The sequence below is a fragment of the Theropithecus gelada genome, chromosome 8 (genome assembly GCF_003255815.1).
Source record: "Theropithecus gelada isolate Dixy chromosome 8, Tgel_1.0, whole genome shotgun sequence".
In the NCBI taxonomy this organism is placed as follows: domain Eukaryota; kingdom Metazoa; phylum Chordata; class Mammalia; order Primates; family Cercopithecidae; genus Theropithecus; species Theropithecus gelada.
This window is the reverse complement of record NC_037676.1, coordinates 60304268-60330774: the sequence shown is the minus strand read 5'-3', so window position 1 is coordinate 60330774 and position 26507 is coordinate 60304268. Positions and strand designations below refer to the sequence as shown.

Sequence of the window (26507 nt, the reverse complement as noted above, 5' to 3'; positions counted from 1 at the left end):
CACCTAAAGGACCTGGAATTCCTTCTATATGGACCATGGAATAATTCCTATAAAATTTTAAATTACAATACACGGGCAAATACCCTAAATTTCAGTTTTGTCTTCTAAAGTGAAATGTCCACCATTTCAGTGATGTGCAGGTTCTGATAATTTGAAGTAGTCCCATTCAGCCCCATCACCAGCTCTTTAATGCATCTCTGCACTTACTGTCCAAAATCAAGGCATATAATCTTGCACGGGTAAAGCATGCTGCTGTTTTTAAAAAAAGATTCATGAAAGAATTTCAAGTATGCATGCCATCAATGTTCATAATTACGTTTCAACACTAGTCACTTTGAAAGATTAGACTTTTATCCAAACAAATATGTAAGTAAAGAACATCATTTGCTATGAAGCTCATCTAGGGTCTTTCTGAAACTTTTAAAATTAGTAGAGGCTAAAGGATAGCAGTCTTGATAAGAGTCATATAAAAACTTCGGGGGTTATATCTTAAATGACATTCCTAGGGAGAAATTATCTTCCTAGAAAAATACCGCCATATATGTCTCTCCTGTGCCATTTATTACGTTTTATCACAATCCAGCTACTTTCTAGCTGGTAACCTTTTGTAAACTACTTAACTTTTCTATGCTTCAATGTTCTCATCTGGAACATTTGGAGGAGGACGTTGTGTGGATTAACTAAATGAGTTAATGCATACATAAAGCATTTAGGGAGTGCCTAACACTTAGTAAACATCATCTAAATTCTCCCCACTTGGATGATGGCAAAACTAAAACATCCAGGCCAAATGATAGATAATACTAGAAAAACTGACACCCTCCCCGAAAAAGATGTATATAGTATAAATACATAACCCTCATGCCCTGAGCACAACCCAGATGAAAACTGTTATACTGTTAAGAATTTGTGTTAATAACATCTAGAAATTCTGGAACTTAACTAAGCACAACTTTTTTCATGAGGCAACTTAGAACAACTTTTGAAATTTAAAAAAATGTGTATACCTTTACCCCTGGCCATTTCATTTTGGAAATATAATTCTAAGGAAATAGTTGGGATCACATGCCCCAAAAATGATATAATTGATGATATGTACAAAAATATTAGAGAAAGGCATTTACCATGGTATCTTTTTGATACGGTTTAGGTCTGTGTCTCCACCCATATCTCATGTCAAACTGTAATCCCCAGTGTTGGAGGTGAGGCCTGATGGGAGGTGATTTGATCATGGGGGTGCAATTTGCATGAATGGTTCAGTACCATCTCCCTTGATACCGTATAGTGAGTTCTCACAAGATCTGGTTGTTTAAAAATGTGTGGTCCCTTCCCCATCTCTCTTCCTCCTGCACCAGCCATATAAGATGTGCCTGCTTCCCTTTGCCTTCTGCCATGATTGAAAGTTTCCTGAGGTTTCCCCAACCATCCTTCCTGTACAGCCTGCAGAACCATGAGCCAATTAAACCTCTTTTCTTTATAAACTACCCAATCTCAGGCATTTCTTTATAGCAATGCAAGCACAGACTAATATACCTTTATAGGGCAAAAACAAATTAACAATCTTACCATTTGACAATAGCAAATTAGTTAAATAAATGATAGCATATAAATAAAATTAATAGAACATTGTGAAGTTATTAAAAAGTCCTGTTATAAGAAAATATTTACCAAATAAAAATATAGCTGAATATTAGGTAAGTTATAAATCAATGTGTACAAGTAGAGCATGAAGGTTCCAAAATGCTCCCAAATCAAAAACTCTTTGAGCACCAACATGATGCTCAATTGATATACTTACTGAAACATTTCAGATTTCGAGTTTTTAGATTAGGGATGCTTAAGCAGTATGTTCTCAGAAAATATTACAAAATCTGAAAAAATTTGAAATTCAAAACACTTCTTGTTTCAAGCATTTCAAATAATGGATGTATGAGGACTCCAGTTTTGTTAAAGTCTCTGTATGTATAAACATATGCCGTAGTATCTCTTTGAGTATACACATAGGAAAGGTCTGAGGCAAATGCTACAGCATCAATAGTTTTTATCTCTGCATGGCAGAGATAGTCAACCTGTCTGAATTGTTTAATTTTTCTACCATGTCATTACTAACACTGAATATAAATTGTTAATAAAAACTTGGTATTTTTTTCTCACTTCCACCCAAGGAAAAGGTAAAAACTGGAGGGGGTAAATTTTTCATGAGTGGCCCCTCTAAAGTCTCGGTCTTAAGAGATTCTTGTGCTTCGTGCTGTGGTCATCGGATCTGGCCTACTGCCCGTCTACATGGTGCAGCTCAGCTTTGTTAACCAGCTAGTAAGTAGCAGTCTCAGCAAACAGGATTTTGATGTGCTAACCATTCCCAACCATCAGTCAAACCATTAGGCTGGGCCCCAAAAGTTCAGCTCAGAATTGTCAGCCAATTTGCCGATTATTATTAGACATTAGGGAAAGCCTCTGTTGGCGCTGGTACAAGTCCTCATTGCTAAGGAAGGCCTAGATATTTCATTCCTTAGTTATTTGGACAATTCTCTCATTTTATGTAAGGATATTCTTATATACTTAGGAGATATGGCCAGATTCAAATGTCTGGAAAGCAGCCAGTAAGTTTAAGTGATGGGGAAATGGAAAATAATTTCTTTGGATATAAAGTTAGAAACATTAGCATGATTCAAGATTGACATGAACCTTGGCAAGTTTCTGAAATTTTATGGATTGTTACCACTACAGTGGGAATCGAGTTTAAAATGAGGTAAAGCAAAGCAATCATATTTCAGTGTGTCTGCCTCTCCTGGCTATATTCTTACTTCCACAGTTCAAAATATCTGCGAATCATAGCTCAGTATCATTAACAGATAATGGTTCAATGGGTTTGTCAGAAAGATATTTCCATTTATATGTGTGTATTTTAAAGGTAGTTTTATTATATCTAGGGACCAATTTTTTAACTTCTACAATAGAAATTAATGTGCAAATAGAGTCTGTTTAACAGAAATCTGCCTTGAAGCAAACTGAGCTCTATTCCATCTATACTATTAAGAGTGTAATTATCTGTAAAGCTAAGACTTTTCTTCTATTGAAAATAATCACCCCAATCTCTTTTTAGAAATGTTACGCTGTTCATAAACAGTGATGATTTCTCTGTATCTAGATTTCCTATATTTCTCCTGTTCCTAATTTACATACAATAATATATGCAGAGATGCTTTTCCATGGTCTTCTTTTATAGCAAAGAAATGATTTTTCATTATATAATTTTGCTAAAGGCAGCCGCAATAACGATGGGACCTTTTTCATTTCAGAAGTGTCAGTCTGCTGCAGCATTTACCACTGGGTGATTTTAACAGAAAAAAAAGTATCGTGTCCTTCAAGAATGAGGAAAAGATATTTGAAGAGAAAAAATCCTTTAAAAATATGAACATCAGAATAGTTTCTAAATAAAGAAGAAAATCTGTGTCACTTATTTAAGGTTCTTTCTCTTTCTTGGGTTAACAATTTATGCTTTATGGACCCAATAAAAAGAAGTTATTCCTCCAAACATTGCTGAAAGAGTTTGTAAATCCCTGGTGATGTCTGAAAGCTGCTTTTGCAGATGTGGGTTCTCTCTATGTAGGCCACCTTTTCTAAGCACAGTATCAGTGACCTGGGAGAAGGAGCACATGGGAAAGATAAGTTTCACTGCTATAATACTTTTATCATGTGTATGCTATTAGCTCTGAAACAGGAAGTGGTGTGAAGGACATTAATTCACCTTCAGGAAACTTTCTTGGGTCTCTCTTGTACTTTATTTTCAAAGTCAGATTACAAGCTAATTTAAATTTCAAGTATTTGATTACATTCCTCTTGAATGACTGCTCATGATCTGTACCAAGTCTGTGCTCCCATTCAGGAGAAGCTATTTTAATTCCACTGCAGGCAGGCCTTCTAATGAAGAGGAGAGTTTAAATTCCTCTTACAGGGGATAGCATATGATGAATGTTTTTTTATCATAAAGTCTGAGTCAAGCCTACACAACTGGTTTGCATAGTCAATTATATAGAAGGCTTTTAAAGTAATGCCACAGAAATATTCTGTAATAGGAATAAATGGCACAAAGTATTTGACAGATGAGCAGAAAACCCTTCCAGGGCTCTAGAGAGCAGCAACAGGAACTGTCCACCTGATGGCTTGATGGCATTTTCAATGTTTTACAGACTAAAGAAGCTTTTATAATTTTAACCATCTTCTCCCAAAGGGTAAGCATGATCTTCACATTTATTTCTATAGTCGTTGAATAAAAACAATTTGAACATGTGATATAAATCAATGCCAGGCTTTAGAAAGATGGTAGCTGGTGTTCTGTTATACTGAGAACATTATGCTGTGTGTTGGGGGAAGGGGTGCTCTCAATTAATTTTATTTGCCCTCAAATAAATAATTTTATTTGCCCTCAATGGGTGCAGCTCATCCACACAGAACAGAGTGGATCCTGGCTTCTCCGGGTAAAGAAAGCAGAAAATCACACAGGCCTTGCTCTTCTATCAGTTGTGGGTGGTCTCACTGATGAGGACTAACACTTGAGCTCTCATCCTTGAGAGGCCGTACGTGACAGAGCCAGGGCCCTGAACTGGTGGGCAAGGGTTTCCTTTCTCAAATCCCAGCTTGGGATAGGTTGAGAGAGCGGGACAGAGAAGAAAGATCTTTTTTGATTTTGTAACTGTCTCTTTCCTTAAAATTTCCTCATTTTCAGAAATGAAATTTATAGAGAATTTCTTCCCTGTCATTTTACTTTTTGCAAAATAATTTCCCTTTTCCCAAAATATACTGTATGCTATGTGCTGCTGGGGAAGACGTAAGGGAGGAAAAAAAATACTCCATTGGCAACCAAGAAAAAGCAATACGAAAGCACTATTACTTAAAGTATTGGTTGGTCTAATTGGTCTCGGTTGTGTGAGATTAATCGGAATTTCAGTTAATCTATCTTCCTTTCTGATTTATTAGTTTTGGGCCACTCTGTAGTCTGTGCTCACTCATGCCTTCACACATATTTCCTTTCAGCATTATTCCCTGACCTAAATTGCAGTGAAATGAAATGTACTGCACCAAATTTTTCATATCTGAACAAACTGAAGTCATCCAACTGCATAACACATTCCACCTACAAAATTCAATGTCAGAATCATGCATTAGTGATGCTTCACATTTTGTGGAAATGTGAGCCATGGTGAGGAATCTAGATGGGCAGATTGTCTGTGTTCCTACTGATAAGAAAGTATCCTCCTCCCCCAGAAAGACAGCTCAATTGTTCCATAAAGACACTGTAATCCCAACACTTCAGTGTTAATAAGAACAAACATATCAATAAAAGAAACAGACTATAAATACATCCACATATATATTACACAATCAAGTTTTAACAAAGGCACTCAGATAATACAATGAAAAATTTAAAGTATTTTCAAAAAATGATCATGAAGGAATTGGATATACATTTAAAAAATTAGTAAATGCTGACCCTTACCTCACACCAAAAATATCAATCTGAGGTAGATCACAGATCTAAAAGTTAAAAATTAAAACTATAGAGCCTCTAGAACAAACAGGAGACTATTTTTGCAAACTTAAAGTAGGTACAAATTTGGTAGAGCTGCAAAAACATCAACTGTTTTGAAAGAATTTATAAATTGCTCTTTAACAAAAATGAAAATGTCTGCTCATCAAATAACACTGAAGAAAATAAAAAGGAAAAAACTAGATGAAAGAAAATATATCCAATACATAAACTTGAAAAATGACTTAGCCAGAAAAAAAAATAACTCCTACAAATCAGTAACAAAAGAACAGCAATCAAACTTAAAAAGGGGGCAAAAGACTTGAACAGACATTTCACAAACACAAATGATCTGTAAGCATATGAAAAAGTACTCAGTATCAGTAGCTATCAGGGAAATGCAAATTAAAAACATAATGAGATACAATTCCGTAGCCACCCGAATAACTAAAAAGAAAAAGACAATACTAAATGTTGGCAATGAGGTGAAACAATTGGAACTCCCACACACTGCTAATGGGAAAGCTTCTTTGACAGTTTCTTATAAAGTTACCCAAACCCTTATGCTACGACCCAGCAGTTCCAATCATGGGCATGACCCAAGGTCTATAAAAACACCTGTCCACAAAAAGACTTATTCAGCAATATTTACAGCAACTTCATTCAAACTGCACAATTGGAAACAATTCAAATATCCATTCACAGAAGGATAGATAAACAAATACTGGTATAGCCAGAAAATGGATATTATTCATCAATAAAAGGCAGCAATCCTACTGGAGATTAATCTCAAAGACATCCTTCTAAATGAAAGGAACCAGTGCAAAGAGCACTTACTGTAGGATTCCATTTACTTTAATACAACTAACTCACGATTATAGAATCAGAACAATGATTTCTTCTGGAGGTGGAAAGGGGAAACTGATAAGTGGCAAGAGAGAATTTGCTGGGATGATGAAAATATTCTATATGTTTATTAGGGTGATTACCTGAGTATATATAGTTGTCAGAATTTATCAAACTGTACACTTAAGATCAGTAAATTTTACCTCAAAAAACCCTATTGTACAAAACATTACAAATACGGTATTACTATAAAGTTTTAAAAAAGGTTTTATTACTGATTTGATCATCCTAATAAAATTATTTTTATTTTAAATTCCACTGAAACTTTCATCCTCTTATTTATATGTAGCATATCATGTATATCTAAAGAAAAAAATGACTCAAGCTCTCATGCATTTATGATGGTTATAGTTTATGGATTCCAATGTCATATTGTGCCTTGATATTGAGATTATTTTAAAAGGACTTGAGAATAATTCTTCCTATTCATACATAGGCCTTATTTTAAAGTTAATCCCTGTTAACATTGACTTGACATCTTTCTTTATGTTTTCAACTAATATTTTTGCCTCTTCAGCTTTTATCTTACCAATTTTTCTTTTATTTGTCCCACGTTTGTAATAAAGCCATTTTCAGGAGGAAATTAATATATATTTTATATGACTGTAGTATTCACAATTGTCTTTTTTTTTTTCCTTTTCATCTCTGATATCATTCTCATTCTTAAACTCACAGCTAAGCATTTTGAGGTCAAAGAAGTCTTTAAAAACAGTCTTGGGTTTGACTATCTGTTCTGTTCCTTCCTCACTATATGACTTTAAGTTAAATAATTTCATTAAGATCCAGCTACTTCTTAAATAATAACAGCTGTCACTATAGCAATTTCATAGCTTCAAAAGGAGAGAAGGTGAAAGCAATCACCCTGCAACTATAAGGATGTGTACTGTCTGTAGAGAATGTAAAAAACAGTAATAAAGCCACATGCAGACAATTCTAAAACATGTCAATGACAAAATATCCCCTCCCCATGGCCCCACAGGGCAAAATGGTCTCAGTGACACTAATAGGACAAGTCAAAGCAATGCAGGTTGGAGGCCACCCCTGTGGAGTGCAGGAGGAAGCAAAGTAACACAAGCACCAGGTGAGTCATTTAGCGACAGACAGCCCAGGAACAGCTAACCTTTACTGAGCACCTTCCATGTGCCTGGCCCCAAGCCAAAAGGCATTAATCATTTAATCCTTGCAACATTCCATGAAGCAGATACTACTGTCACCATTTTACAGTTGAGCAAACTGATGGAGAGATAACTAACCTCCTCAGGACTACCAACCGGTAAGAGGTGGAACTGGAGCATGCTGGCAGCGGACCCCAAGAGGTACATTTGAACCACGAAGCCAAATCACTATTTCTGAACTGCATGGCCTTCCTAGGGGCTTAAGATGGTGACACAGAAAAGGGTGGAGGCTGAGAAAAGGGGAATTCTTGATTTAAAAAAGTCTGTTTGAGAGAATTTGGATCCTTAAGGTTGGTTCACGGCAGTATAAAAAACAAGAAAAACTGAAAGTCATATTCTTTAGGAAAATGAACTATAGCCAAATTTCCCAATGGCTAGGAAATACAGAAGGGTAGCCTTACCAAAAACATTGTACTCAGCTGCCTAAATGTGCCCTGTGTTTGTGCACACATGTGTGAGCAGGTCCATGTCTGACAATTCTCAGGCACTCCATCAACAAGCCCAGCACTTTTGTATCTGTGCCCACAGTGTGTGCTCGAGGGGACCCAGCCAGGTCACCCTGGAGAGCTCGTCTGTCCAGTGCTCTCACCAAGGTGGGCAGTGACCAAGTGCAGGATCAGCAAAGGGAAGCAGAGCCCTCCAGACAGCCCATGACCACGGAGCCCAGCTGAGTGTCCTGTCATGGCAGTGGCCTCACCCCTTGGCCATGGTGTAAACAAATCAAGCGGTAATTACACTCTGCAGCACTTAATGCCATTCCTGTGTTGCCCTCATTTACCAGCTCTAGACAGAAAGAAAGGCAGATCATTTCCACTAAAAACATAGGGCCTCCTCATTTTCAGCCCTGCATCCCACCTGAGTCACCAAAGCGCAAGAAATGACAGAGAGAACATGCATGCGGGGTTCCAGACCCTGTGACTACATCCTGCTGTTACAGCAGGGGTGGGATGGAAAATGCTGGGAAAGGGGACCCACCATTACCACACTGGAACACACATCAACAACCAACAGCCTACAAAAAACTGAGTATCAGTTCAAATAAACTATGCACTGTATGACAATTTAACCTACCAGAAAGAAACGTTGAAATTTTCACAGAAATGCATGCACATGAACCTGAACAAACTAAGTTTTCATGCGATTTCAGTCAAAGCAAATCCAACCTTCATGTTTGGCCATAAACATGTCATCTTGGGTAATTTACAAGGGAGCACTTAGCAGATACATGAATTATGCCTTCATGAAGATTTTAGTTTTAAATGTTATCAGGCTATATGAAAATGCAACCTAATAGTTTTATATAAAATGTCAGTGCTCTCTCGTAGTCTGACTTTATTATACAATTACATTACGCTTCTTAAGTTAGATTTTAACAACCTGCAGAAATTGAAATGGCATTAGAAAGCCAAATATTTAAATTATACTTATTTTAAACCATCTTCTAGATGGACTCATGCTGACAAAGCTAAAAATATCAATTATTCCAAAATTATTTAGTGACTGAAAATTTTTAGTTTTTAAAAAAGTTAAATATACTAAACTAGGGATTAGTGAACTTTTTCATAAAGAACCCAATAGTAAATACTTTATGCCTTGCAGGACAGTCTCTCATGACCTCTCAACTCCACCACTGTAGTGAAACCAGCCGTAGTCAACACATAAACAAATGATCATGGCTGTCTGCCAATAAAACTTTATTTACACAACAGACAGAGGGTTGGATCTGGCACACAGGCAATAGTTTGCCAACCCCTGATCTAGGCTAGACTAAAAGATCCTGTGGAATCCCATCTCAAATACTGGAAGCTGAAACTTCAGGGCATAAATATGAAACCCTTTGTCTCCAACTGTACAACTTTTGATGCAGTCAATGTTTCTCTCCAGTTTCTGCAAATTGTTAATTTTTATCATGAAACATGAGATTTGAGGGTGTTTATCCTTTCTTACACAGAGCATATTAACAGGTGTCAATGCGGATCACAGCTAGAAGTAGAGTGGGTCCCATGTGTGACTCCAGATGGCTAAAGAAAGTGTTCTACTTATAAGAGGATGCTTCATTTGACCAGGATTGGCTCTCAACAAGGCCAGTGTACCTTAGAAGAAAAAAGTCACTTCTGTCACGTAAGAGCTCAATTGATTCACTGAACTTCAAAAGAGCACTGAAAATGCTATGCTTTGAAAAACATACAAAACAGTAAGAGGAGCAGAGAAAAGCTTGCTGTATTTTTCTCAAATGACTCAAAATACTTTCTTTCCACAGGTTTAAGGAAAATCAATTAAAATATAATCTGTAGACCAGGAATGGTATCTACTTAAATACCAAAAAGGTATAAATAGAAAAGACAGAAAAAGATGTATCAAGGTATAAGAAGAGTAGACCTTTTCAAACCTATTCCAACGCAGTCTGCTAAAACCAGATCCTCAACACTGAACATCTGCTGGTCAGATCTGAGCAAATGCCCATGGCAGGTCAAGTAGAGAGCTATTCTGGACTTTTAGCACTGAAACTCAGAGTGTACACAGTGAAACCACACTGCTCTCTGACCCCGCTGCTAACTTGCCATGGTGACAAGGTCAGCTCTGCTGGTTGCCCTGGGCTAATGTCCTCATTACAGTAGATAAACTACTGAAAACCCAAACTCTCAAAGGTTGCTGCTGCAGTCCTTTTTGGAACAAGCAAGGGTAAGAGTAATTATTTCAGTTACCAAAGATGTTATATCATGATCTGTATGGATCTTTAAAAAATGGTACCACTGTAGAGAATTACTTATCATTTGAAGCAATTCAGTAACTAAACAGCTTTCTCTAATATCAGGTGGAAAAAAAAAGCAGGAAAATAGGACTTGAGAAAGTGCTATGAAATAATTGTTAATTTTTAAGATACATGAGTAAAGATGTAACTAGCCTAAAAAAGAAATTTATTAATTACAGGGATTACTTACATAAAAAATAGATCTACAGGGAGGCTGAGGCTGGTGGACGACAAGGTCAGGAGATCGACAGCATCCTGGCTAACACAGTGAAACCCCTTCTCTCCTAAAAATACAAAAAATTAGCTGGGCATGGTGGCGGGCACCTGTAGTCCCAGCTACTCGGGAGGGTGAGGCAGAAGAATGGCATGAACCCGGGAGGCAGAGCTTGCAGTGAGCCAAGATTGCACCACTGCACTCCAGCCGGGGCAACAGAGCAAGACTCTGTCTTGGGGGAAAAAAAAAAAAAAAAAGTAGATCTACCGGTAGAGGTCTTTTGCTTTAGAGTGACATAGTTCTCCCCATTCCTGCCATTAACTCTTACAAGCCTCTAGCTGCAAACATACTGGCCCCAGTGCACTCAGCAAAGGTAGATTCCCAAGGGCTCCCGAGACTATGCTCTCACCTACTCTCAAAGGCTCTGTTCTTGCAGTCTCCATCTTCTGTCTATCCTCACTGACAGTCTACCTTCCTAATTCTGTGTATCTATTTGTTTAAACAGTTATAACTGAAGAAATATAGCAAATTACACCCAGCTAGCCATGGGTCTTTCATAAATTCCATTTTGAAAAACCACACTGATTCTTTGCTAATGAAGTTGAGGACTAGGGAGAAGTATAGAAACACTCTGCTTGATTTTGTTCATCTGGGATTGGAAGGAGATGTTCGATGTATATATCTATTTGCCTTCTGGAAGGAGGCTACCATGGGTGTTCACTGTTTCTAGCTGGTGCTAGAATCTTCCCATCAGGAGATGTCATATCTTGTGGTTTCATATCCATCTTCCCATCTCCACTCTCCTCAGATCTAATTATTAAATTAAATTTAGCCTATAGCTGCCTCCTTATGCATTTTAAGTTTGGCCTAAAGGTTTTTCAGTTCATAGTAAACTGTAACCTAACTGGATGTGTAAATAGACTGTCATCTACTCTTGTGTCAATCACTGAGTTTTGGCCAATCAAAGGCATGTACAAACCAAGTTCAAATAAGGCAAACACTGAGCTGTAACTAATCTGGTTGTTTCTGCACCTTACTTCAGTTTTCTGTACACCACTTTCTTTTTTCTGTCCATAAATCTTCCACCACGTGGTAGCACTGGAGTTCTGAACCTGTGCTGGTTCAGGGGCTTCCCAATTTGAGAATCATTCATTTCTCAAGTAACCTACGTTCAATTTAGTTTGTCTAAGATTTTTCTTCTCCATTAAATATGTAAGTAATACAGTATACCAAACACAAACAGAAAAATTTTTTAAGTCAGCTGAAGTTCTAGAAGGGAACAGAAAAACATTTTAAGTTGAACCAAATATTGAACAAAAGTTAATAATGAAACATTAAAATCATGGAGATAAAATAATTGAAAATATTTTACTGGAGCACTAAAACTCTGGTCTAAAACATTTTTCTTGCCTATCTATATTGACTGCCTTAGGGACCTCATGGCTTTAGATACCATAAATATGCTAATGACTTCCTCATTCACATCTCTAGGTATTGGTGTATTCAATGGCCAACTCCACGTCTCCATTGCATGTCATCAGCATCTCAAACTGAGTTCCTGATCTCTCCTAAACCTGTCCCCACCACACTCTTCTCTGTCAGTTAATGGCAGCATCTTTCTTCCTGCTGTGTTGGCCAGAAACTCAGGAGTCAGCATTTCTGTTCCTCTTTCTATCACACCACACAGTCAAGTTGTCATTAAATCTCATACTTTCTGTTATCAGTCTTTCCAGAACCTGACCATTCCTCACCACCTGACAGTCAACCCCTGGCCCAAGCCACCATCCCTTGCAATCTATGTCTGTAGCTGTCTAACTGGTCTCTTGTAGACTCTCTTAAACACGGCATCTCACTTCTGCAAGGCCAGCAAGACTCTCTACTGCAGTCAGCTGGTAAGAGTTTTATATACTGCAACCTAATCACAGCAGTAAGAGCCCATCACCCTCACCACACTCTATCAGGCTTATAATCAACCATTGCAAGGACCATCTTAGAACTCTGCCTACCACACTTTCTAAAATCGCTACCGTATCCCACCCCTGCAATATACAATATACATCTATCTCCATCCCTGCTTTGTGTTCCTCTGCAGTACTTTTTACCATCTGAATGACAAATACGTTATATATTTATTTATTCTCTGCTTCCTTTCACTCAAATATAAGCCTCACAAGGATAGAACATTTTTTGTTTCCTGCTATATTCCCAGTCTGCAGAACAGTGCCCGGTTCAATAAATATTTATTGAATATTTATTGATAAATAAGTTGTCAATAAATAATTACTGAATTAGTCTACTATTTACTACGTAGGTTTACTTTTAAAACATCAGGATCTCAACATCTCTATACTGCTTTCTATGATCTGTTTCTACTGTCATTGCATGGCATCAGAACTTTGTTGAGTCACAAAGGATGGAATTAAATGTTATCCCTTCCCATGGTAACAAAGCTATATAGTTCTATTTTCATTTGAAGTTCCACTGCAAACATGGAAAATTTCAGTCAACTATGTGGTGAGAACTCCACATTGAATATTTGTAAAGCCAGCATTTTATACTTACATGAAACAGATGTGTTCCCTATCCAGTGCCCAGCCTCACAGATGATTCCTATGTTTTGTTTTTTTATTTCAAAAATTCTTCAGTCAAACAGTGGAAGGAAAAGGAAGTAAACGCCAAACTCCCTTTGAATACTGACTCTAGGAAAATTAGAGTATGTGATTAGGTTAATGATCAAACAGAGAGAAGTAAGGTATTCAGAAGCAATGAACATCCTATCATCAGAATAATCAATGTTATAGATCCATTATCCACCTCATTTAAATGAATGTTGCTTTTTGAAAGAGGTAGGGGAGAGCACATGGTCAAACGCCATAAATGTGAAATACAACTCCATGTAAAATACACATTTATATCCATTCCAACCCATGTGCCTCAGGTTAACAACTTATGTTAGGTGATTTTTAAAAGCCACAAATTGATATGCACTTAATACTAATATGCATCTATCCCCATTCCTGCTTTATCTTCCTCCATAGTACTTTTTACCATTTGAAATGCCAAATGTTATATATTTGCAAGTCCCATACACAAAGTGATGATTTACCTGAACAATGCACCCTGAAAGTCACGAGCATATGGTCTCTCCGGAAAGTAAACATAGGCTACCCAGGTGCTCACAAGTCCTAACAAGCAGCTTGATTTTGTCTTATAGCTTGCTTACACTTCCTCAGTCTTTTTAATTTTCCCGGCACTACCACCATTGATAGTAGCAATTCAAGGAACACAATACATTTCTAAATCTCCCTTACCACTGATAAATGAGCATTCATTTCTGAATTCCTGGCTGGCTTTTGCTTCTGGCTTCTCCCCTCTTACCATTCACACAGCTTCAAGGTTAATCTGCCCAAAACAGTGATTTTGACAAGTCACTCCTCTAGTCTTGAACTCAGGGCAGCTCCCTGTGGCCTAGCTTGTCAAGTTCTTAACCTAGGTTAAGCCCTTAACAAGGGTCAGTTTGGTTTCTACGTTCATTGCAAACCTGCACACCTGACTACAGTCCTCATCTGGGTACCACTGATCCAGGAGTGATTGGCTGAAAGAATACAGTTCAATGAACGGAAATCATAAGCATCAAACCCTCAGCCCTACTGACTGTAAATTAAGAACATCTCTGTATGCCAAGGACAGAGCACTGCTTTCCTTTCCCATAGAAACACAGTAAGGTTAAACAAGAAGAGAGTTCTTAGATCACGGTCTTCAGCATCTCAAAGTAGAAGCAGTATAAATGCTGGGGTAAATTTGGCAGCATTTCCCAAGCATCTTAACTGACCTTTCCATGGAGGCAGAATTCAAAGAGGGGCTAGGACTTCCCTACCCCCTGGTGTATGCCCTGTGTGTAATCCCTTGGCTAGTAAATACCATGGATTTGACTCCCATGATTGGCAGGTGTGTGCCACAGTGACCTCAAGATAGAGAGATTATCTGGATGGGCGTAGCCTAATTTCATGAGCCCTTTAAAAGAGCTTCCTTTGGCTGGTCACAGAAAAGAATCCAAAGAGATTTGAAGTCTGACAGGAATCTGATGAGGGATCCTGCTGTTGGCTGCAATGTTCCTGAGAAGGCCCACAGCAAACAAATGCAAGTGGCTTCTAGGAGCTTCTAGAAACTTCAGTCCTCGTCCTGCAGCCAGGAAACAGAGACCTCAGCCCTGCTGACAACCTGAATGAGCGCTCGGGAGCAAATTCTTCCCCGTGGCCTTACTTGAGAAGGCCAGGTAGCCAACTCCTTGCATCGGAGACCCTGTCAGAGAACCCTGCTGAGCCATGGCAGACTTGGAGCCACCGAGCTAAGAAACGGGTGCTGTCTGTGGAAATTTGTTATGCAGCAAGAAAAAACTCGTATGCTTTCCTCTAAGCCTAGCCTCTGTTTGTTCACGCAAAAAATAACATCCTAAAAGTATCTCACAGCACTATCACCTAAACTCACAGGTGTGAACATGGAACCAACGTGTTAAAAAAAGTGTGAGAAGTTGCTGAGGAATATTCTATCCTCCCCACAAGACCATGACATCTGGGAACAAACAGAATACACAAATCCTTAATGACAATGACTATTTTAAAGACCACCATGCATATGCCATTTTTCTCAAAAATGGTAAATTGAAACCAGCCCTTCCATGATATTTTATTAATGTTAACATCAATGACAGGAATATCAACAATATAATTTATTTACATTTCTATGAGGTATACTAGGAAAAGTGTTCATCTTTTATTCATCAAAATACTAATTATCTACTGTATACAGGATCCTTTGTAAATGCTTACTGACTAATTCCAAGGAATGCTAATAAAAATATGCCATCAGTACCATCAGTAGATTATTACAAGAAAAAGTACATATTAGAGGATGTTTTTCCCATTGCTTTACTTAAGAGTGAGCATTAACTTACTACAATATAAATATTCTGAAATAAAATATACAAATATTCTGCATCTGATTTTGCTTTCATAAGCCATCACACTGTTACTTCAATTTATAGACACTTGTTCTGTGTCTACTCCATGCTAGGCACTAACAAAACAGGTAAGTCAGCCCTTGTTCTGCAGATATTCACAGGCTATTAAGAAAGACAGAGACAGTCTGTTAGGAATTGAAACGAGCAATTTCAATCAGTACAATATTAGTGGTATGTGTAGTCTTTAAGATTCAGTGTAGCCAGGGAGTTATATATGTGTAGTGTGACAGTGGCGAGGGGTCGATTAAAGTGTCTATCCTGGGTCAATCCACCTGCTGTGCATCCATCTATCCATCCATCCATCCATCCAAGACTGTTACAAGCTAATGAGAAACATCTGACCTAATTAGGGCAGTTCTGGCATTTGCTGTGTGCCTAAGGACTGTGAGCAACTACATTAAAAAAAAAAAAAAAAAAAAGACTAGCTTTTCAAGAAATATTTCTATCCATTGTAACCTGCTTAAATATGAAAGATAGCTGACAGAATTTATGTTATGATTAGGCATTCACATCTCTAATACAACAGTTTGAACACCACAAAATTTCATCCATCCATGCAAAGGGAACACTATTTTATGCATTAACTTCTAAAATCCCCCAAATCGAAAGTTATATTAAAACTAAGCTCACTCCCCAGAAACATAATATATGAGAGTTCAGGACTGAAATCAAACACACTCAAACTTTCATTCCTGACCCAGCAATCTAAAATGACAATAAATGTATTCTTGAGATGGCAGAGTAATTAAAAAAGAAATTAATCAACACTATAGTTTAAGAAAACACACACACACACACAGTATCTATCCTACCAGTCCTGCTGAAAGGAAATGAAAACCTCAATTGGTATTACTCTACAATGATTTTTCTTAAGTGAGAGACTTCCCCACGATAATCCAATTCTTATTTGGCATTTATTTTTAAAAGAGTGAGCTATGACTATTCACACAAGCTGTTTTCAAATTCTACCACTGAAAATCATTCCTAAAAAAAAATTTCTGAAACTCAGTGATCAGATGTTTAACAGCTGCTGTGTGCTCAAGAAAGTCAGGAATGCAAAACAGAGTGCTTGGAAATAACAGGCACATAATGGATGCATTGACTGCATGCAGTGAGAAGGACAACATGTGGCCCAAGCCCTTAAGTAGGTTAGATCTTGGCTGTAGAGATGCAGCTAATAAACATGTGAACATTTTAAAATTAAAAATTCATAATATAAAACAATAACAAAACACCCCCGAGAATTATCTACTTAGAAATGATTAAGATGGTAAATTTTGTATCATGTTTTTCACCACAACTAAAAAGGAAAGGAGGGTAGGGGGAAGGTAGGGGCAGATGATCAAGCTAGGAAGACACCAATGCCTTGGAGGAGGGGAGGCAGAAGAGACAGGAGGGTTGGGGCCTGAGGAAACCCCAATAATGGGAAACTCCCCCACAGAGGCAAGGGTGTCAGGTATCAGCAGGTAAGGAATTCCAAGAAGTATAATGGGGAGACCAATATGAATATTCCTTTATAAAATAAAAAAAAAATCAGGACCACCAAAATAGCCCCAGCAAATCTGCACTAAAAGTACCTTCAATGCTATTTTTTATCCTCAAAATATGAACAGATAATTTTCCTGAAAAATGCAGACACTTCTGAAAGAGGCTAAGTTAGAGAAAAACCACTACAAACTGCTGTTTGCCAAACAATTCACTGATGACTTACTTCTGTAATAACGAGCTACGCTTAAGCACCCTAGAGCTTCAAGCTGGGTTTAAGGATGACTAAGAAGTATTTAGAATCAACACTGAATTTCCTCAGTACATACATAACCTTCAGATGTAAATCATTAAGCTTTTATGCTAATAACTGTTCTGGAGAAGTTGAAAGAGGGTTAAGATGAAGACGCTAAAGTTTAAATTAAATCCTACTTTGACATTAAATTTTTTTTTTCAAAATTCTCAAACTGGTCTCCAAGCACACTAACGCCTACATAAGGAAGCTATTTTTTAAAGCCCTAAGATATCAATATTCATTATGCACACTGAATAGCCCAGAAAAAGCTCTCAAGTTTTACAAGAGATCAGTCATTTACCAAAACAAGTATAAACTGTACAGATAGAATTCCTCTATTACTATTCCTATTTAATAGGAAATTACCTCTTCAGATATTTACTAAGGACCATACTTGATTTATGTAAGTCAGAGAGAGAGAAAGGAAAAAGGAAGATTAACTACAATTTGATGAGGTACAGAGTGTCTCTGGTCAGTTGCTGGAACTATAGCCCAGATGTAGTTCAGGGATGCCATTGAGGTAATGGGTGGAGACTATGATGGTTCCTTCTACTCTGGAACTTCCAGAGGAAACAAAAATGGTAGCTTCCAGGCATAGTTCACATATCTCTATAGTTTATGAATGCATCCACTAGACCCAAACCTTACTACAAACATCCTCCCCCAACACAGACCTCAGAGCAAAGGCTTCAGGTACTTAATATTCTCTTCTTCTCTGCAGACAGGCTGAGACTCCTGGGCCAAGGCATAATAATTATTTAACTATTCGAAATCCTGCAGAATGCTCATGCTACTGCTTCCAAAAAAGCAGAATATCTCATTCTTAGTAAAGAGTCTTCACTGTTTTCATAGGAAAGCAGTGTACTCAGTTTGCATTTTCTACCTAATCAAATTCTCTCCTGGAATATTATTTTCAATATCATTTGGAAGTGTTCCCTATCATCACCAATATTTTCTCTTCATAACTCTTCCATCCAACTTTCTTTGCTTTGAAAATGTGTTAACATTATGGCTGTCAACATCAGCTCTAGAAATCGGCCATTATATAAAATAGGATCCTCAGCCCAATACATAAAACCTTAAGACTCTGTATCCTACAGTACAAATTCTCTCCAACATTCATAAAACAACCAAACATTGCACATACAACTGCACGATAGTCACTACAGTAAGGTGTGACCCCTCTGCCATCACATAGAATGGCAAGGTCTAGTGTAAGACTGGAGATGCAGTAATTAAAAGTGGCCATTTTGGTGGCCTGACTTGGCATCAATGACTCTTCTTACAAAATAAGTGAGAGCAGGGGCAGATGATACAAGTTGAAAATTAAGAAATGCTGCTTTGCCTATGGTAAGAGGGATACATTGATTTTCTTCTTAGATTCCTGCCTTAAGGGAGTTCCAAAGGTTGTCCCAGCAAGGAAGAAAGTATATACCTATGTACATATAACTAAGGCTTTCTGGTTATCTCCAGTTTGCTAATGGGTGGCTATGTTGTACTTAATGAGGATTCTTGGTATACACAGTACTGTAGACTAGAAAGAACACAATACATGGAATCATGAGTCTCCAGTTACATTTGATAGTTAACTCCTGGGCCCCCCACAACCGCTCTGTGCCTTAGTTTTTTCATCTGTGAAATGGGTACTCTTCAGAACGACAAAGACTATGTGCAAAGGATTTCTGAGAATCCTGGAGTCCTAGAAGACTGAATTACTAACACTTTTAAAGTCCACAGTTGTATATTAAAATATACAGTAAAGGTTGGTTTTGACAATTGCATAAAATATAAAAATTCAATTACAGCTAATTAGAGCTAATATGATAATGCTAACTTGGCCACCATGCTTAATGATTATCATATTTTATGTTACAGAAATGATTCTTAACAAAAAGATCACAGCAGAAAAAAAATTCACCTAATCAGCAAGGTGATGGTATTAGAACGTGGGGCCTTTGGGAGATTATTAGGTCACAAAGGCTGCACCCTCATGAATGGGATCAGTGCTTTTGATCAGGATCTTACAAAAGAGCCCCGGAGAGCTGCCTTGTCCCTTCCGCCTGTGAACCTCCATAGAAGGCACCATCTATGGGGAAGGAGCCCTCACAGAACACTAACTCTGCTGAGGCCTTGATCTTAGACTCCAAAACCATAAGCAATCAATTTCTGTTGTTTATATATTACTTAGCCTAAAGTATTGTATTATAGCAACCTGAGCAAACTAAGACATTCTCCGAATGCCCGCCTTCTGGTATTAGGATCTTAATATAATTTCTTTGTTTTTCATTAGATGAAAATCCTCCTTGGTCTGTGGTCGATAGTGCAGTGGTTTTCACAGACGGCTGATAACTTCTGAATTTTAACCAATAGATAAAACTTTAATTGCTATAATCAACTACCAAACATGTCTGTCAGATGAAACTTGGGTGGCTAACTGGCCTCAAGGTCACAATATAAAATAAAAATAAATACAATATAAAAGAAGTCCAAGTCATTAAAATACATCACATATAGTAAAGCTGTTCACAGAAACAGACCTATGCCTCATGAGTACACAGAGTGTGCATGCAGTCAGATCAGAAAACAGTTCATTCATTTCACTGGGTGCCAGGCCCTGGGGATAGAGCAGTCAGGAAACAGACGGATCTTCCCACCCTCAAGATGCTTAAATCCTCATCCTACTATCAATACTCAACTTTCTAACTGAAGAGTGACACAGTAGCAAGAAAGAGTGTGGTTATGTGTCACTTTGCCGACACCCTGCTACAGCCCTGATGACTGCTGATGCATGCAGCACTGCTGTGAGCAGTTAAGGGAATAGAATTCAAGTGTGCTGTGAACTCCACATCATGCTCTGTGCTAGCCCCTCTTCCCTTAATAAAGGTGACAATAACCATCGTAATTGCAGAAGCCTACACCACACCAACTTAAGACTGTTAGCTTACAATTAATTCCACTTCACTAATTTTTAAAATAATGCTTTAACAGACTATTAAGCATTAACTTTTACCTAATTAAAGCTGCTTGGAAAGAGAGCTTTTTATTTTAGCCAGTTAACTCATTATTTCCTAAAACTAAGTAGTATAAATGCTACATAACCCATGTACTATTGAATATCTTTAACTGATAAAACAGTTTGAGGGCTCTGTTTCACTTCATCCATAAAGTATTCTGCCCGTCTCATAAAAATTTCCAAGTGTTGCCTGATTTTTAACCACAACCGGTACTTCATTAAAGAGCATCCATGAATCCCTGAAGTCTGATGTGTGAGTGAGTTTTGTTGTTTCAAGCTAAATGACAGCTGAAATATTTCCATTTGGTTTTTATTTTCTGATTCTATTGTGTCAGTGTCTAATTTGCAAAGTTACAAAGCTGATGATTTTGTTAAGTGTAACATCCACAGTCTGGCTACTAAGGTCCATCTAAATTAGAAATGAGTACAGGTACTTACTTTGACTGTTCAGCTGCCACCCTAACAGCTTCTTTACTTATCTGGTAGGCTGCTTTTACATGGATATTTTAATATACAGACATGTTCTATATAATATTTTTTATTTTTTCATTCATACATTTTTAACTGAAAGGTAGCTTTGATGCACTGAGGTAAGTCTATAAAGCATGAACTATGACCAGAGGTATATTCGTTTTCTGTTATGTTCCTGAAAGTTATCTAAACAAGGCTGGCAGGCAGCTTTTAAAGGGCTGCACAGACAGTTGCATAGGCTGTACACTGCACCATGTCAGGGGCATCATGATCATGGTAGTCTATGTAAGTGGCACCCCTATGATTGCACATTATTCACTTGTATCAGTATATGCAGTGCCTCTGAGAACACATGTATCTAGGTATGAACTCATGCTGCTCTAGAAAGTAATTCACAAGTAGCACAGATGAGGTGCTTTATTCAAGCCCGCCAAAACATATCTAAGCCCAGAAAAATAGTATTCATATTCATTGGTTCAAATATCTCCCATAAAAGAGGAAATGTGTATTCACACAGTCAAGCCAAATGTAAAGAAATAAGGGAGATTTGCATTACATTTTTTGAAGACAGTATAGTATAGCAGTCAAGAGAAGGGAATTCTAGAATCAGTCTGATTGGATGCAAGTGCCTGCTTCACTACTTATTAGCTTGTATGACCCTGATGAAATTATTTCATCTCTCTATGCCTCAGTCTCCTCATCTATAAAATGGCATAATAACAGAATCTACCTCAGAGCTGTTATGAGGATTAAATGAGGTAATACATGTAAAATAGCTAAAACAGTGCCTGGCAATAGCAAACTCTGTAAGTGTTTAGATTTCATTTTGGTTATATATTGCTTTAGATTTTGTAAAAAAATCAAAGCTGAAAGAGGTCAGGGGTTTAAAAATTAGTGATATATTCCAGATTGAAAATGAAGGCTCTTGATTGACAGGGAAGTTTTCAGGAGACCAATCTGTTTTACAACTCAAGTTTCTGACAAAGTTAAAATCCCTGACTTGAAGTAATCATTAGGTCTGAAAAGCAAACTCGCATGCACTGAGTGTTTCCACTAGGCCGTCCTCACAGGGCACCGGGCTGGTGCATCGCAGCCTTCGGTGCCTCAGCTGACATTTACTGGCCACCTCTCCTCACGGGTAGGGACACACCTAGGGGACAAATGACTCCAGTTTACCTAATCAGCTGCCAATAAAACTTCAAATCCTACAAGGGAATAACTGCCCAAAGGCTTGTACGGCCCGCCCTGGTGAGGTGTTTGCTGCTTTCATTCATGTTCTTTAAATATCAGCTAATCCCTGGTGCATTGCACTCCCACCTTGAAAAATTATCTCATTCACTGCAGTGCAAACAGGCCCTGTTCCTGGTGCTGTCAGAGAGAGAAGGAAGTGTTACAAAGATGAAAGCACCATGCAAAGTTTCCCAGGCTAGAGGCAGCCAGGACTATTCCCACAGTGTGAAGTGGGACCGCTAGAAACCAGAAAAATGGCTGGCATGTTAACTTGCAGATGCTTTTTATCTATTTCAATTCTTATGCAAGCATCCCAGGAGATTTGATAACCAGTTCTGATGTGGATTACAGTTTTAGATAGTGGAAAACACAACATACACAAGAAACATATTTTTGAAGAGAATTAAATATATGCAACATTCAAGCTTCACTCACACCTACATCTAGCAATTCTAGAAAAGCGCAGTCCTACTCATAAAATGCTGGCACATGATGGTGCACACATTATCTAACTGTACCAAAATGTCCCACAGTACCTCCTGCAACCAATCACTTAACTAGTTCTCTTGGAAGAAATAAGATGGGGAGACCCCACTGGGAAAAACTGAAGTTTGTATCACAAAAAAAATCCAGGTAAATTAGAGGTCTGACTAAACTAGGAATAGATACATTGTATAAAAGAATCTCTGCAAAAGCAGCCAAAAGACAAATGGGTCCCCTAATTTCATCTCTGCATGATGCTGACATTGTACTTACAACTCTCATCACCGCTGGGTTGCGCCAGAAAATCAGGAAGAGGAGCCCAAACCCTGTAACTCAACAGCTTAATAAAAATGCGTATGTTCCATTTTTAAATTAATCAACATCTGTGATTTTAGAATTTCTTCATCACAAATGCAATTAGTACCATACACTGGATCACATGTGTGGAATCTAAAAAGATGAAATAGGAGATTTCGGTCCAATAACAGTACTTGTTCTAAATTTTTGCCTGATTATAATAGTCACATTAAAAATTCTATGCCTTATGAAAACAGAGAAATCAAAATCTATTTTATTCAGCCTTTACATGGTAAACAGGAGGAAACAGGTTTGGAGAGTTTACGCACTTTACCCAAGGCTATATCCCACTAAGAACTGAAGCTAGACCCCTGCTTATTTTATCTGAGAAAAATCAGAGTGCAAGGAAATAATTTCAATTCCTAGCACTGCTTCCTGACTGACAGCAGAAGTCAGCGGTCTGTCAACCATCTGGTAGTTAAGTGATTATTGAGTCCTACAGCTGAAATTCAGAGAACAGAAATACATGCACTAGTCTTAAGTAAGTCCTTACTTAGCAGATGGTTAACACCAGTAAGTCTTGATGACCCCCATTCTTCCTCCACCAATCAGTGCAATGCAAGGCATCAATGTCACAAGTTGGTGACAGCTGATTACCACTGTAGTGAGTGAATTTTACCATGCAGGGTAGTGCACTTACCTTCTCTACCTGGCAACAAGAGCCCCCATGTGTTATGATTTCCACTGACTGTGGCTCACTCCACACAGGCAGTAGATACAGAATACCCACAAATCAAATTGTTGGGGATGGGGGAGACAGAATCAGCAAAGAACATTTGCTGACATATTGGCTAAAATATCACCATCAATTAATTAATGAGGACCACTGATGGTACATAGTCATGATTGGATGTTTCAGATGTGGACAGAAAGGTAACATAGGAGAAGAGTGGGAACTATCATCACATTTTAGATTGAAACAGTGGTCCTATTTCTTGCTGGAATGAACACTCCGATGAATGTTCACTCCCTTCACCTGGCTATGTTAGTGAGGTGGGCATGGGCAATTAAGATTTTCCCATTTTCCGCTGAGCACGGAGGCTCACGCCTGTAATCCCAGCATTTTGGGAGGCTGAGGTTGGGGGATCATCTGAGGTCAGGAGTTCGAGACCAGCCTGGCCAACATGGTGAAACCCCATCTTTACTGAAAATACACAAATTAGCCAAGTATGCTGGCGTGTGCCTGTAATTCTAGCTACTCGGGAGGCTGAGGCAGGAGAATCGCTTGAACCTGGAGGCGGAGGTTGCAGTGAGCCAAGATCGTGCCGTGCCACTGCACTCCAGTCTGGGCAACAAGAATGAAACTCTGTCTCAAAAAAAAAAAAAAAAAAAGGGTTTTCCCATTTCTAACCTCTGCTTTTAAAAAAGTATACATTTGTCACATTTGTCACTACCATTTATTTTAGCTATAAACTATGATATACCAACTTAAGGATAGTAGAGAAGGAAGAAATATCCTAAGTGGACATTTTCAGTCTCAATAAAAACTGAATTTTTTTTTAAAAGCTGATCCTGCATTGCTGTAATTCACTTTCCACTTACCTTAATGTAAGTCTACAGATTTCAAATCAAAATACAATTTTAAGGTTCCTAATATAATTATCAGCAAAAAAGGTGAGGCAGTGTTTTTAAAATTATATGGAAACAGGCACTATTTCCTAAGATGTGAATGCATCTGTTCTGGGTGTAAGCATTCTGTTCTGGGTGGGCTAATGGCCACTGCTGCCTGGGTTAGGGTTTTCTCTTCCTCCAGCTCTAATCTAGGCAGAGCGGCCCTGGAGTGCCTGGTCTCTATGTGGGTCTGTGATGCTGACAAGATGACTGTGCAGGAGCCACAAGTCAACGGCTGGGAGAGCAGCCGCCGTGTGCATATGGCACATGCTCACTGGGCTACAGACACCAGTTTCTCTTCGTGAGCATATTTCAGGTATTGGTAATGTTAGAGGAAAGCGAACTGCTTCTGCATTCAATAAATAAACTATCACAGAATGCCGATGAATCCACTTTGGGGACAGAATTATTTGTGCCCAAATAACAAGTAGGGAAAGTTAAATATTTTGCAGGGGGAAAAAAAAGGGTTCACTCAAAAAGAGCTGAGGTGGGTACAGTATGTCGAAGAAGCACTGACCAATTCCAGTGCTTCAGGAGGCAGAGATGGGAGGATCGCTTGAGGTCAGGAGTTCGAGGCCAGCCTGGGCAACACAGTGAGAGGCTGCCACTACAAACAAAAATTTAATTTTTTTAAAAAAATTTAAAAATGTAAATGATGTAAACATTTAATTTAAAAAAATTTAAATATTCAAAATTTAAAAATTAGAGACCACACCATCTCCACAGGCATGGTGGCATATGCCTGTAGTCCCAGCTACTTGGGAAGCTGAGGTGGGATTGTTTGCAACCAGGAATTCAAGGTTACTTCTGTGAGCTCTGATCACATCATCACTGCACTCCAGCCTGAGCAAGAGACTGAGACCCTGTCTCTAATATGTGTGTATATGTGTGTCTGTGTGCATGTTTAAATATATATAAGAACTGACCTTCAGAGGGGGAGGCTAACCTCACTCTATGTGACTCAAACCACCACTATCAGGGGGCAGATCTGAAATTTGGTTCTGAAATTCCTGCTGTACTTCCTACTGTCCCATAGACAGGAGCGGCTCCTAACACAGCCTACTCAACAGATATAACTTCTTAAATGACTATTTTTTAAATTGTGAGAAGAGTACTAGTGAGTGAAATTTCAACACCATATAAACTCAGTGGGATCCCACATGTATAAGACTTCTTCTACATGGATGGTGAGAAGTTCAAAAGCAAAGAATAAGAAAATGGAGCTGGAGACAAAGGCCTTCTTGGCCCCGGAACAGGCCTGTGGTACTCCAGGGTGGACTCTCCTGCCTCGGCCAACCAGCAAGGAGCCAAACAGGGACTTTGCAGGAAACAGGGACTTTGTAGGAAACCAAACAAGGACTTTAATTTGACCTCTTCCAGTCAAATTAAGGCTGATGTAAGAGAGCTCCCTACATTTTTAGCATAACCCAAACATAGGAGGTTCTGAGAATGACAATGACTCTGGGCTCAGTAGGGCGAGCAAGGAGGGGCCCTGTGAGTGCCAGCCCAGGCTGGGCCCCCGGCAACCTGGCCCCAGGGAAATGCCCTCATAGCCTCTACCTCAGGCTGATATGCTCTCCTCAGCTCCTTCAGGGAATTCTGTCAAAAACACAAATCTTGCTGGCTCCGTCAAATGCTAAATTTAAAGAAATATGGGATCAGATAACAACTCTGGTGGGTTAACTATGTGCTTCTCAATCAAGAGCCACGTCTTTCCGGTACCGCACAGCGAGTGCCCAGAATACATTTCTTAAGGGAACCAATGAATGAGCAAACACAAACACACAGCTGTTTAGGAAATTCCTGAATGCCAAGCTCTTCTCTGGGTCCCGGATAAAGTGGATCTGAAGGGTGGGTAGAGAGACCCAATCAATTTTAACATAATTTGAGGTACTTGTTATTTTTCAGAGATTTTTTTTTTTTTTTATGAGACAGAGTCTCGCTCACTCTGTCACCCAGGCTGGAGTG

At 38.5% G+C, this 26507-nt stretch overlaps 1 protein-coding gene across 2 annotated transcripts in view; it reads right to left on the bottom strand.

Moving 5' to 3' along the window:
* FAM110B (family with sequence similarity 110 member B) overlaps nucleotides 1-26507 on the bottom strand; it is a 151608-nt gene that overhangs the window by 81180 nt on the left and 43921 nt on the right. Inside the window, exon 3 of one of the 2 annotated variants that reach the window (XM_025395080.1) lies at nucleotides 21900-22008. The exons of the other annotated variant lie outside the window; for it this stretch is intronic. The gene's annotated coding sequence lies outside the window, so the exon portion shown is untranslated. The remainder of the gene's footprint in view (nucleotides 1-21899; nucleotides 22009-26507) is intronic. 2 annotated transcript variants of the gene reach the window in all.